This window comes from Hemibagrus wyckioides, linkage group LG15, assembly GCF_019097595.1.
Source record: "Hemibagrus wyckioides isolate EC202008001 linkage group LG15, SWU_Hwy_1.0, whole genome shotgun sequence".
Lineage (NCBI taxonomy): Eukaryota > Metazoa > Chordata > Actinopteri > Siluriformes > Bagridae > Hemibagrus > Hemibagrus wyckioides.
Genome location: NC_080724.1, coordinates 20125350 through 20139623, shown reverse-complemented (window position 1 = coordinate 20139623; position 14274 = coordinate 20125350).

Here is a 14274-nt window from a genome sequence, read left to right as displayed (position 1 = left end):
TTTGTGATTAGTTCGGCAAATCCACTGAAATCTTTATAAATATGCTCTGGTGGGTGTGGTTTATGATAATGAGTTGGCTGCATGCAGCTTTTCCTCCTGGCTCTGACTGGAGAGCAGAAATGATGCAGTGAACCCAGTTGGAGAAAATCCTGGCCGCATTCTCTTGAAAAATGGAAAGACACCATTCTAAATGTTTGATTTTGAAGTCTACACATGAATATCAGGTTATTCTTGTGTGTCAAGGTGTGTGTTTTTTTAGAACGACTCTGACCATGCGTTTACAGAGTCCCCTAGTGGTGGAAAAGTGTAATTGCAGCACTGAGTGTGTGAGCTGCTCTATCATTTACAAAATCTTCCTGAAAATACTGTATATTGAAATTCTGCTTAAAAGACCACATTTTTCCAAGCAGCACTGTGTCTCAGCTTCATCTTACATTCTGATAGCATGTCTAGCTAAATGTTCTGATATTTATGGAATATAACAACCTCAAAAACTAAAATAAATCCATTAAAAATAGTATCAGGCGGCTAATTATGTGAACTGTCATTGCTAGTTAGAGATTTTGGAAAATTATCGTTAGCTGCTTAGCAAGATCTTTCAAGATTTCAAGATTCAGGTTTTTTTATTTGTCTGGTAAACAGTTATATACACTAAACAACATTGCTATAAAATGAAAACCTGGCCACTCCAACTAGGCTGTGCATATAAATAAACTCATTTTAGGAAGTAAGTGAATGAATAGAAATAATAAGAAAGAAAAAGAGATAATAAGATGCACTGTGCGATCTGTTTAGATGTTACATGCAGCAGCATGATGTGAAATTATGTTCCATGTAGTAACCCTTCAGAACGTGTAAACATTACAGAATATAAAGTGATGTATTTAAGGTGCAGCTGAGTTACATGGAGTAACAGTAAAGTGCAGTGTGCAGAGTTTCTGTGAAGTAAATGAGTCTTTATGGAAACCTAAGAGATTTTTGAGATCAAATCCAGCACTGACTCAGATCAACTCACAATCACATCTTCCTGGAGTTTAAACCTGACTGGAATATTTACTGAAACCAGGTTCAATAAAAGTGTGAAAACTGAAAAAGTATAACATTCCTAGTTTAATCGATGACTCTGGTGATGTCATGTGAATAGCATCCGAACACTTGAGGAGTCTTCTAAAGGATATTTGAGGTTATTACCACAGACTGATGTTCTGACATGTTGGAGAATAATCGGATTCTTTTGGCCAGTGAGCTACAAGTGGGTTGTAACTGAATCTTTAAGCTGGACCAAGCACATGAACTGAGAGACAAATCAAATTAAACCAAATTAAACTGAAGTCATGGAAAATTCCAGGAAGAAAATATTCCATTCAGGAAATAAACAGAGGAAGTGGGAGGAGAGTAGTCTGAATTGGGTTCTGGAGATCAGCTCCAGCTCACACATTGAACTCTGTTGCCAGCCATGAACATTTCCAAGCCAGTGATGTCACATCCATCAGCAGCTCTACTTCCCAGAGCTCACTGACTTCTCTTATGAAGACACACCACTCAAGCCCAGTGTTTCTGTGTGCTCACTCACCTGGATCAGGTGATGTCCTGCAAGGACAGTGATTGGCTCCTGTCTCAGACCTTCCCCAAGGTCCTAGAGAGAGTGATTGACACTCAGCTTGTGACCTCTGCAGTGAGCTTCCTCCCACCTGGTCCTGAAGAGCTTCAACAGGAGCTTAAATCCCGCCACAGCAGATCTAACACACTCGATCACGGTTAGTTTCATTTTCGCTAAACAAACACTGAAAGAGCATGAAGAGTAAACTTGACAAATACACTACATTCAGAGCTTTATGAAGCTGATATGATGGCTCTGATTTGTGATTAGTTCGGCAAATCCACTGAAATCTTTATAAATATGCTCTGGTGGGTGTGGTTTATGATAATGAGTTGGCTGCATGCAGCTTTTCCTCCTGGCTCTGACTGGAGAGCAGAAATGATGCAGTGAACCCAGTTGGAGAAAATCCTGGCCGCATTCTCTTGAAAAATGGAAAGACACCATTCTAAATGTTTGATTTTGAAGTCTACACATGAATATCAGGTTATTCTTGTGTGTCAGGATGTGTGTTTGTTTAGAACGACTCTGACAACGCGTTTACAGTTGAGTGAGTGAGCCACTCTAGTTCCAGTTATTGTTATATATATATTCAGTTCCTGAGAGTTATTACTGAATGCGGTGCTGATAACAAGGAGCAGATATGTAACAGGAGGAAATGAGGAAAATCATATTAAAGGCACATGTACAGATTGATTGACTGACTGAAAAATCAGCATTTCAAGATTCAAGATTCAAGATTCAAGAAGCTTTTATTGTCATTTCAACCACATACAGCTGGCGCAGTACATAGTGAAATGAAACAACGTTTCTCCAGGACCTGGTGCTACATAAACATACAACTACAAGTTCAATACAAAACAACAAACAACACCACAGAGCTAGGACAGAAGTTTGTCTTAGCCACGTAAAGTGCACAGTGTGCAGCTAGGTGCAAACAGAGCATAGACAAGACAGTGCAAAAAAGACAATAAATATAATAAAGACAACACAAAAGAACACAGGACACTTAGCACTGAGAGGAAATAAAAGAACGTGTACTGGAATGTAAGTGAAATAAAATAGATAAAGTGAAATGATGTAAAAAAAAGTATTGTGCAAAAATATTGTGCAAAAATACACAGCAGCAGTTGAGGTAGTGCAAATAGAATAAACATAAGTATAACTATAGCAGCGGATGACAGGTAGAGGTAGTGCAGTAAGTAATGAACAGTATAAATTATGTGTGTGTGTGTGTGTGCGTCCACACAGTCAAGAGAGAGTGTGTGTATCTGTGTGTGAGAGAGACAGAGAGTTAGTATACAGTTCAGTCCTGAGTGAGAGTGTGTGTGTGTGTGTGAGAGAGTGTAGAACAGTTCAGTCCTGAGTGAGAGTGTGTGTGTGTGAGTGTGAGAGTGTAGAACAGTTCAGTCCTGAGTGAGAGTGTGTGTGTGAGAGAGTTGTATACAGTTCAGTCCTGAGTGAGAGTGTGTGTGAGAGTGAGAGAGTGTAGAACAGTTCAGTCCTGAGTGAGAGTGTGTGTGTGTGTGTGTGTGAGAGAGTGTAGAACAGTTCAGTCCTGAGTGAGAGTGTGTGTGAGTGTGAGAGTGTAGAACAGTTCAGTCCTGAGTGAGAGTGTGTGTGTGTGTGTGTGTGAGAGAGTGTAGAACAGTTCAGTCCTGAGTGAGAGTGTGTGTGTGTGTGTGTGTGTGTGAGAGAGTGTAGAACAGTTCAGTCCTGAGTGAGAGTGTGTGTGAGAGTGTAGAACAGTTCAGTCCCGGGTGTTGAGGAGCCTAATGGCTTGAGGAAAGAAACTGTTACACAGTCTGGTTGTGAGGGCCCGAATGCTCCGGTACCTCTTTCCAGATGGCAGGAGGGTGAAGAGTGTGTGTGAGGGGTGTGTGGGGTCAGCCACAATGCTGATGGCTTTGCGGATGCAGCGTGTGGTGTAAATGTCTGTGATAGAGGGGAGAGAGACTCCGATGATCTTCTCAGCTGTCCTCACTATCCGCTGAAGGGTCTTGCGATCCGAGACGGTGCAGTTCCCAAACCAGGCAGTGATGCAGCTGCTCAGGACGCTCTCCATGGTCCCTCTGTAGAACACAGACAGGATGGGGGAAGGGAGATGGGCTTTACTCAGCCTCCTCAGGAAGTAGAGGCGCTGCTGGGCTTTCTTGGTGATGGAGCTGGTGTTGAGTGACCAGGTGAAGTTCTCCGCCAGATGGACACCAAGGAATTTGATGCTCTTGACGATCTCCACAGAGGAGCCATCGATGGACAGCGGAGAATGGTCACACTGTGCTCTCCTGAAGTCAACAACCATCTCTTTGGTCTTGTCGACGTTCAGGGAGAGGTTGTTGGCTCTGCACCAGGCTGTTAGATGTTGCACCTCCTCTCTGTATGCTGACTCGTCGTTCTTGCTGATGAGACCCACCACGGTCGTGTCATCAGCGAACTTGACGATGAACTTGACGATTCATATGTTTTGAGGTCCAGAAGTCCAGCTGTAATGGTTATAAATCGTCATTCAGGTAGATAGTTTGCTCCAGTCCCCTGAGCTAAAAACTTCCTTACTGAGCTCCAAAATGAAATCATATTCCTACCGTATTTCTATAAAATTCTTAAAGGAAATATATTTCACCCAAGCTGGTCATCTGATCATATATTTTCTGTCATGTCTAAAAATGAATCATTTCATTCTTTTAAAAATATGATCTTTTACATCATTATTCAGTGATGCTTTATCATTATTTACAAAATCGTCCTGTAATTATAATGAAATTCTGCTTAAAAGACCACATTTTGTGTAGTCTTTAGTGTAGTCTTGTGTAGTGTGCAATAGTGTCCAAGGTGCAGACAGCAGCAGTACAGGGTGGTCACAAAGTGGAATAAGGTGATGAGGTGATGAGAGCAATGGTATTGTCCATCTTTAAAGTACAGATGTGCATAAGTCCTCTTTGTATGTAAATGGGAGCAGACTGTGCAACATGTATGTTTATGTGTTGTCTTGAAATGTGCAAATGTGCAGATGTACATCTGTGTGTTTATTGTGTGCCACAGTCCTGTAATGTGCAAATGTCCGGTGTGGTTGTTTGGAGTTCCAATACATGGGTGTAGGAGCATAGTAGGTCTAATCAGTTGAGTCCTATGTGAGGTTCTGATTGAGAGACCGTATAGCCTGCGGGAAGAAGCTTCTCCTCAGTCTCTCAGTGTTGGCCTCCAGGGAGCGGAAGCGCTTCCCTGACCTCAACAGAGAGAAAAGTCCATTGTTGGGATGGCTGAGGTCCTTCACAATCTTCCTGGCCTTGGTCCAGCACCGCTTGTTGTAGATCGGGTGCAGGTCAGGGAGCTTGGTAGGGATGATGCGCTCAGCTGATCGCAACTCCCTCTGAAGAGCTTGTCTGTCCTGCATGGTGCTGTTCCCGAACCAGGTGGTGATGTTTCCCGTCAGGATGCTCTCTATGGTGCATGAATAAAAGTTCCTTAGCACCTTAGCAGGCAGTCTAAAGGCTCTCAAGCGTCTGAGGTGGAAGAGACTCTGTCGGGCCTTCTTCACCAAGATGTTGATGTGACAGTTTAAGCGATTCCCAGTTTAAGCGATGACTCTGGTTATGTCATGTTGTGAATAGCATCCAAACACCTCAGGAGTCTTCTAAAGGATGTTTGAGGTTATTACCACAGACTGATGTTCTGACATGTTGGAGAATAATCGGATTCTTTTGGCCAGTGAGCTACAAGTGGGTTGTAACTGATGCTTTAGGCTGGACCAAGCAAATGAACTGAGAAACAAATCAAATTAAACCAAATGGAGCTGGAAAATTCCAAGATTCCAATTCCACTTTTTATTCCATTCAGGAAATAAAAAGAGGAAATGGGAGGAGAGTAGTCTGAATTGGGTTCTAGAGATCAGCTCCAGCTCACACATTGAACTCTGTCGCCAGCTATGAACATTTCCAAGCCAGTGATGTCACATCCATCAGCAGCCCTACTTCCCAGAGCTCACTGACTTCTCTTATGAAGACACACCACTCAAGCCCAGTGTTTCTGTGTGCTCACTCACCTGGATCAGGTGATGTCCTGCAAGGACAGTGATTGGCTCCTGTCTCAGACCTTCCCCAAGGTCCTAGAGAGAGTGATTGACACTCAGCTTGTGACCTCTGCAGTGAGCTTCCTCCCACCTGGTCCTGAAGAGCTTCAACAGGAGCTTAAATCCCGCCACAGCAGATCTAACACACTCGATCACGGTTAGTTTCATTTTCGCTAAACAAACACTGAAAGAGCATGAAGAGTAAACTTGACAAATACACTACATTCAGAGCTTTATGAAGCTGATATGATGGCTCTGATTTGTGATTAGTTCGGCAAATCCACTGAAATCTTTATAAATATGCTCTGGTGGGTGTGGTTTATGATAATGAGTTGGCTGCATGCAGCTTTTCCTCCTGGCTCTGACTGGAGAGCAGAAATGATGCAGTGAACCCAGTTGGAGAAAATCCTGGCCGCATTCTCTTGAAAAATGGAAAGACACCATTCTAAATGTTTGATTTTGAAGTCTACACATGAATATCAGGTTATTCTTGTGTGTCAAGGTGTGTGTTTTTTTAGAACGACTCTGACCATGCGTTTACAGAGTCCCCTAGTGGTGGAAAAGTGTAATTGCAGCACTGAGTGTGTGAGCTGCTCTATCATTTACAAAATCTTCCTGAAAATACTGTATATTGAAATTCTGCTTAAAAGACCACATTTTTCCAAGCAGCACTGTGTCTCAGCTTCATCTTACATTCTGATAGCATGTCTAGCTAAATGTTCTGATATTTATGGAATATAACAACCTCAAAAACTAAATAAATCCATTAAAAATAGTATCAGGCGGCTAATTATGTGAACTGTCATTGCTAGTTAGAGATTTTGGAAAATTATAGTTAGCTGCTTAGCAAGATCTTTCAAGATTTCAAGATTCAGGTTTTTTTATTTGTCTGGTAAACAGTTATATACACTAAACAACATTGCTATAAAATGAAAACCTGGCCACTCCAACTAGGCTGTGCATATAAATAAACTCATTTTAGGAAGTAAGTGAATGAATAGAAATAATAAGAAAGAAAAAGAGATAATAAGATGCACTGTGCGATCTGTTTAGATGTTACATGCAGCAGCATGATGTGAAATTATGTTCCATGTAGTAACCCTTCAGAACGTGTAAACATTACAGAATATAAAGTGATGTATTTAAGGTGCAGCTGAGTTACATGGAGTAACAGTAAAGTGCAGTGTGCAGAGTTTCTGTGAAGTAAATGAGTCTTTATGGAAACCTAAGAGATTTTTGAGATCAAATCCAGCACTGACTCAAATCAACTCACAATCACATCTTCCTGGAGTTTAAACCTGACTGGAATATTTACTGAAACCAGGTTCAATAAAAGTGTGAAAACTGAAAAAGTATAACATTCCTAGTTTAATCGATGACTCTGGTGATGTCATGTGAATAGCATCCGAACACTTGAGGAGTCTTCTAAAGGATATTTGAGGTTATTACCACAGACTGATGTTCTGACATGTTGGAGAATAATCGGATTCTTTTGGCCAGTGAGCTACAAGTGGGTTGTAACTGAATCTTTAAGCTGGACCAAGCACATGAACTGAGAGACAAATCAAATTAAACCAAATTAAACTGAAGTCATGGAAAATTCCAGGAAGAAAATATTCCATTCAGGAAATAAACAGAGGAAGTGGGAGGAGAGTAGTCTGAATTGGGTTCTAGAGATCAGCTCCAGCTCACACATTGAACTCTGTTGCCAGCCATGAACATTTCCAAGCCAGTGATGTCACATCCATCAGTAGCTCTACTTCCCAGAGCTCACTGACTTCTCTTATGAAGACACACCACTCAAGCCCAGTGTTTCTGTGTGCTCACTCACCTGGATCAGGTGATGTCCTGCAAGGACAGTAATTGGCTCCTGTCTCAGACCTTCCCCAAGGTCCTAGAGAGAGTGATTGACACTCAGCTTGTGACCTCTGCAGTGAGCTTCCTCCCACCTGGTCCTGAAGAGCTTCAACAGGAGCTTAAATCCCGCCACAGCAGATCTAACACACTCGATCACGGTTAATTTCATTTTCACTAAACAAACACTGAAAGAGCATGAAGAGTAAACTTGACAAATACACTACATTCAGAGCTTTATGAAGCTGATATGATGGCTCTGATTTGTGATTAGTTCGGCAAATCCACTGAAATCTTTATAAATCTGCTCTGGTGGGTGTGGTTTATGATAATGAGCTGGCTGCATGCAGCTTTTCCTCCTGGCTCTGACTGGAGAGCAGAAATGATGCAGTGAACCCAGTTGGAGAAAATCCTGGCCGCATTCTCTTGAAAAATGGAAAGACACCATTCTAAATGTTTGATTTTGAAGTCTACACATGAATATCAGGTTATTCTTGTGTGTCAGGATGTGTGTTTGTTTAGAACGACTCTGACAACAACGCGTTTACAGTTGAGTGAGTGAGCCACTCCAGTTCCAGTTATTGTTATATATATATTCAGTTCCTGAGAGTTATTACTGAATGCGGTGCTGATAACAAGGAGCAGATATGTAACAGGAGGAAATGAGGAAAATCATATTAAAGGCACATGTACAGATTGATTGACTGACTGAAAAATCAGCATTTCAAGATTCAAGATTCAAGATTCAAGAAGCTTTTATTGTCATTTCAACCACATACAGCTGGCGCAGTACATAGTGAAATGAAACAACGTTTCTCCAGGACCTGGTGCTACATAAACATACAACTACAAGTTCAATACAAAACAGCAAACAACACCACAGAGCTAGGACAGAAGTTTGTCTTAGCCACGTAAAGTGCACAGTGTGCAGCTAGGTGCAAACAGAGCATAGACAAGACAGTGCAAAAAAGACAATAAATACAATAAAGACAACACAAAAGAACACAGGACACTTAGCGCTGAGAGGAAATAAAAGAACGTGTACTGGAATGTAAGTGAAATAAAATAGATAAAGTGAAATGATGTAAAAAAAAGTATTGTGCAAAAATATTGTGCAAAAATACACAGCAGCAGTTGAGGTAGTGCAAATAGAATAAACATAAGTATAACTATAGCAGCGGATGACAGGTAGAGGTAGTGCAGTAAGTAATGAACAGTATAAATTATGTGTGTGTGTGTGTGTGCGTCCACACAGTCAAGAGAGAGTGTGTGTATCTGTGTGTGAGAGAGACAGAGAGTTAGTATACAGTTCAGTCCTGAGTGAGAGTGTGTGTGTGTGTGAGAGAGTGTAGAACAGTTCAGTCCTGAGTGAGAGTGTGTGTGTGTGTGTGTGTGAGAGAGAGTGTAGAACAGTTCAGTCCTGAGTGAGAGTGTGTGTGTGTGTGAGAGAGTGTAGAACAGTTCAGTCCTGAGTGAGAGTGTGTGTGTGTGTGTGTGTGAGAGTGTAGAACAGTTCAGTCCTGAGTGAGAGTGTGTGTGAGTGTGAGAGTGTAGAACAGTTCAGTCCTGAGTGAGAGTGTGTGTGAGAGTGTAGAACAGTTCAGTCCCGGGTGTTGAGGAGCCTAATGGCTTGAGGAAAGAAACTGTTACACAGTCTGGTTGTGAGGGCCCGAATGCTCCGGTACCTCTTTCCAGATGGCAGGAGGGTGAAGAGTGTGTGTGAGGGGTGTGTGGGGTCAGCCACAATGCTGATGGCTTTGCGGATGCAGCGTGTGGTGTAAATGTCTGTGATAGAGGGGAGAGAGACTCCGATGATCTTCTCAGCTGTCCTCACTATCCGCTGAAGGGTCTTGCGATCCGAGACGGTGCAGTTCCCAAACCAGGCAGTGATGCAGCTGCTCAGGACGCTCTCGATGGTCCCTCTGTAGAACACAGTCAGGATGGGGGAAGGGAGATGGGCTTTACTCAGCCTCCTCAGGAAGTAGAGGCGCTGCTGGGCTTTCTTGGTGATGGAGCTGGTGTTGAGTGACCAGGTGAAGTTCTCCGCCAGATGGACACCAAGGAATTTGATGCTCTTGACGATCTCCACAGAGGAGCCATCGATGGACAGCGGAGAATGGTCACACTGTGCTCTCCTGAAGTCAACAACCATCTCTTTGGTCTTGTCGACGTTCAGGGAGAGGTTGTTGGCTCTGCACCAGGCTGTTAGATGTTGCACCTCCTCTCTGTATGCTGACTCGTCGTTCTTGCTGATGAGACCCACCACGGTCATGTCATCAGCGAACTTGACGATGAACTTGACGATTCATATGTTTTGAGGTCCAGAAGTCCAGCTGTAATGGTTATAAATCGTCATTCAGGTAGATAGTTTGCTCCAGTCCCCTGAGCTAAAAACTTCCTTACTGAGCTCCAAAATGAAATCATATTCCTACCGTATTTCTATAAAATTCTTAAAGGAAATATATTTCACCCAAGCTGGTCATCTGATCATATATTTTCTGTCATGTCTAAAAATGAATCATTTCATTCTTTTAAAAATATGATCTTTTACATCATTATTCAGTGATGCTTTATCATTATTTACAAAATCGTCCTGTAATTATAATGAAATTCTGCTTAAAAGACCACATTTTGTGTAGTCTTTAGTGTAGTCTTGTGTAGTGTGCAATAGTGTCCAAGGTGCAGACAGCAGCAGTACAGGGTGGTCACAAAGTGGAATAAGGTGATGAGGTGATGAGAGCAATGGTATTGTCCATCTTTAAAGTACAGATGTGCATAAGTCCTCTTTGTATGTAAATGGGAGCAGACTGTGCAACATGTATGTTTATGTGTTGTCTTGAAATGTGCAAATGTGCAGATGTACATCTGTGTGTTTATTGTGTGCCACAGTCCTGTAATGTGCAAATGTCCGGTGTGGTTGTTTGGAGTTCCAATACATGGGTGTAGGAGCATAGTAGGTCTAATCAGTTGAGTCCTATGTGAGGTTCTGATTGAGAGACCGTATAGCCTGCGGGAAGAAGCTTCTCCTCAGTCTCTCAGTGTTGGCCTCCAGGGAGCGGAAGCGCTTCCCTGACCTCAACAGAGAGAAAAGTCCATTGTTGGGATGGCTGAGGTCCTTCACAATCTTCCTGGCCTTGGTCCAGCACCGCTTGTTGTAGATCGGGTGCAGGTCAGGGAGCTTGGTAGGGATGATGCGCTCAGCTGATCGCAACTCCCTCTGAAGAGCTTGTCTGTCCTGCATGGTGCTGTTCCCGAACCAGGTGGTGATGTTTCCCGTCAGGATGCTCTCTATGGTGCATGAATAAAAGTTCCTTAGCACCTTAGCAGGCAGTCTAAAGGCTCTCAAGCGTCTGAGGTGGAAGAGACTCTGTCGGGCCTTCTTCACCAAGATGTTGATGTGACAGTTTAAGCGATTCCCAGTTTAAGCGATGACTCTGGTTATGTCATGTTGTGAATAGCATCCAAACACCTCAGGAGTCTTCTAAAGGATGTTTGAGGTTATTACCACAGACTGATGTTCTGACATGTTGGAGAATAATCGGATTCTTTTGGCCAGTGAGCTACAAGTGGGTTGTAACTGATGCTTTAGGCTGGACCAAGCAAATGAACTGAGAAACAAATCAAATTAAACCAAATGGAGCTGGAAAATTCCAAGATTCCAATTCCACTTTTTATTCCATTCAGGAAATAAAAAGAGGAAGTGGGAGGAGAGTAGTCTGAATTGGGTTCTAGAGATCAGCTCCAGCTCACACATTGAACTCTGTTGCCAGCCATGAACATTTCCAAGCCAGTGATGTCACATCCATCAGCAGCCCTACTTCCCAGAGCTCACTGACTTCTCTTATGAAGACACACCACTCAAGCCCAGTGTTTCTGTGTGCTCACTCACCTGGATCAGGTGATGTCCTGCAAGGACAGTGATTGGCTCCTGTCTCAGACCTTCCCCAAGGTCCTAGAGAGAGTGATTGACACTCAGCTTGTGACCTCTGCAGTGAGCTTCCTCCCACCTGGTCCTGAAGAGCTTCAACAGGAGCTTAAATCCCGCCACAGCAGATCTAACACACTCGATCACGGTTAGTTTCATTTTCACTAAACAAACACTGAAAGAGCATGAAGAGTAAACTTGACAAATACACTACATTCAGAGCTTTATGAAGCTGATATGATGGCTCTGATTTGTGATTAGTTCGGCAAATCCACTGAAATCTTTATAAATCTGCTCTGGTGGGTGTGGTTTATGATAATGAGCTGGCTGCATACAGCTTTTCCTCCTGGCTCTGACTGGAGAGCAGAAATGATGCAGTGAACCCAGTTGGAGAAAATCCTGGCCGCATTCTCTTGAAAAATAGAAAGACACCATTCTAAATGTTTGATTTTGAAGTCTACACATGAATATCAGGTTATTCTTGTGTTTCAGGATGTGTTTGTTTAGAACGACTCTGATCATGCGTTTACAGAGTCCCCTAGTGGTGGAAAAGTGTAATTGCAGCACTGAGTGTGTGAGCAGCTCTATCATTATTTACAAAATCTTCCTGAAAATACATCGAAATTCTGCTTAAAAGACCACATTTTTCCAAGCAGCACTGTGTCTCAGCTTCATCTTACATTCTGATAGCTGGTCCAGCTAAATGTTCTGATCTTTATGTAATATAACACCCTCAAACACTAAATAAATCCATTAAAAATATTATCAGGTGGCTATTTATGTCAGCTGTTATCGATAGTTACAGATTTGGGAAAGATTATCATTAGCTACTTAGCTAGAGCATACAAAATTTTAAGATTTAAGATTTTTATTTGTCTTGTAAACAGTTACATACAGCAAACAACTTGCAGTGAAATGAAAACCCAGCCCCTCCTACTATGCTGTGCGTATAAATAAACTAATTTTAGGAAGTAATTGAATGAGTAGAAATGATTAGAAAGAAAAAGAGATAATAAGATGCATTGTGCGATCTGTTTAGATGTTACATGCAGCAGCATGATGTGAAATTATGTTCCATGTAGTAACCCTTCAGAACGTGTAAACATTACAGAATACAAAGTGATGTATTTAAGGTGCATTTTAAGTATTTAAAGTAAATGAGTCTTTATGGAAACCTAAGAAATTTGTGAGATCAGGTTGAGACAAATTATGAAGTGAGAAATAATAAAAAAGTTCTGTAAATAAATCTTCTGGAAATTGCTATTCATGGTTATATTTCGTGGTATAAAGACAGTATGTCCAGCTATAGACAGGCTCTAAAAGCTGCTAGGGCCAAACATCTGAGCAAACTGATAGCAATAAACCAAAACAATCCCAGATTCTTATTTAGTACAGACTAACAAAACCTCAGATATCTGGAGAGAGTATTCCATCACAGTTTAGTAGTGAGGACTTTATGCATTTCTTCACTGAAAATATTGATAGCATCAGGAACATAATAATGGATGTTCAGCTTCTAGAGCTGCAATGCTTTACAGGTATAGGACAGGAAGAGCTGTATAGACTTATCACCACGGCTAAATCAACAACATGTTAGTTAGATCCAATTCCAACTAGATTACTCAATTCAATTCCTCGCTATATTTAGGTCACGTCCCTAAACCTCTCAAGTTGGCAGTCATTAAGTATCTTCTTAAAAAAAACTAAATTAGACCCTAATGAAATAACAAATTACAGACCAACATCAAACCTTCCGTTTATATCTAAAATATTAGAAAAGGTGGATTCAGCTCAAATATGCTCCTTCTTATAGAAAAACAATATATTCGAGGAATTTCAGTCAGGTTTCAGGCCCCATCATTGTACAGAAACTGCGCTAGTTAAAATCACAAATGACTTGTTTTTAGCTTTGGATCAAGGCTGCATCTTGATATTGGTCTTACTTGATCTTTGTGCTGCATTTGACACTATAGATCATAACATTCTCATAGATTGCTTACAAAATCACACAGGTATTCAGAGACAGGCATTAAAATGGTTTAGGTCCTACCTACTGACTGATACCACTTTGTAGATCTAAATGGAGAACTGTCATGCCAGTGAAATATGGGGTTCCACAAGGGTCAGTTTTAGGACCTCTGCTGTTCTCAATATATAGGCTTCCCTTGGGTAACATCATTAGAAGACATGGAGATTAGTTTCCATTGTTATGCCGATGATACCCAGTTATATATCTCATCAAAACCAGATGAAATATCTAAATTGTCTAGATTAATTGAGTGTTAAAGATATAAAAGATTGGATGACCAATAATTTTCTACTATTAAATCCAGATAAGACAGAGATATTACTTATTGGTCCAAAAACCAGTACCCAGAAGCTCTCACAATTTGGCCTGCATTTAGAAGGATGTACTATTATTACTAGCTGGACAGTGAAAGACCTGGGTGTAATATTAGACAGTAACTTGTCCTTTGAAAATCATATTTCCAATATTACAAAAGCAGCCTTCTTCCACCTTAGAAATATTGCCAAGCTTAGGAACATTTAATTTGTATCTGATGCAGAAAAGCTAGTTCATGCATTCATGACCTCCAGACTGGACTATTGTAATGCATTACTAGGTGGTTGTCCTGCATCTTCGATAAACAAGCTACAGTTAGTCCAGAATGCAGTCGCCAGAGTTCTTACCAGATCAAGAAAATATGATCATATAACCCCAATATTATCATCCCTGCACTGGCTACCTGTTAAGTTTAGGACTGATCACAAACTAGCACTACTTACATACAAGGCTCTAGATGATTTAGCTCCCACGTATCTAACCAGTCT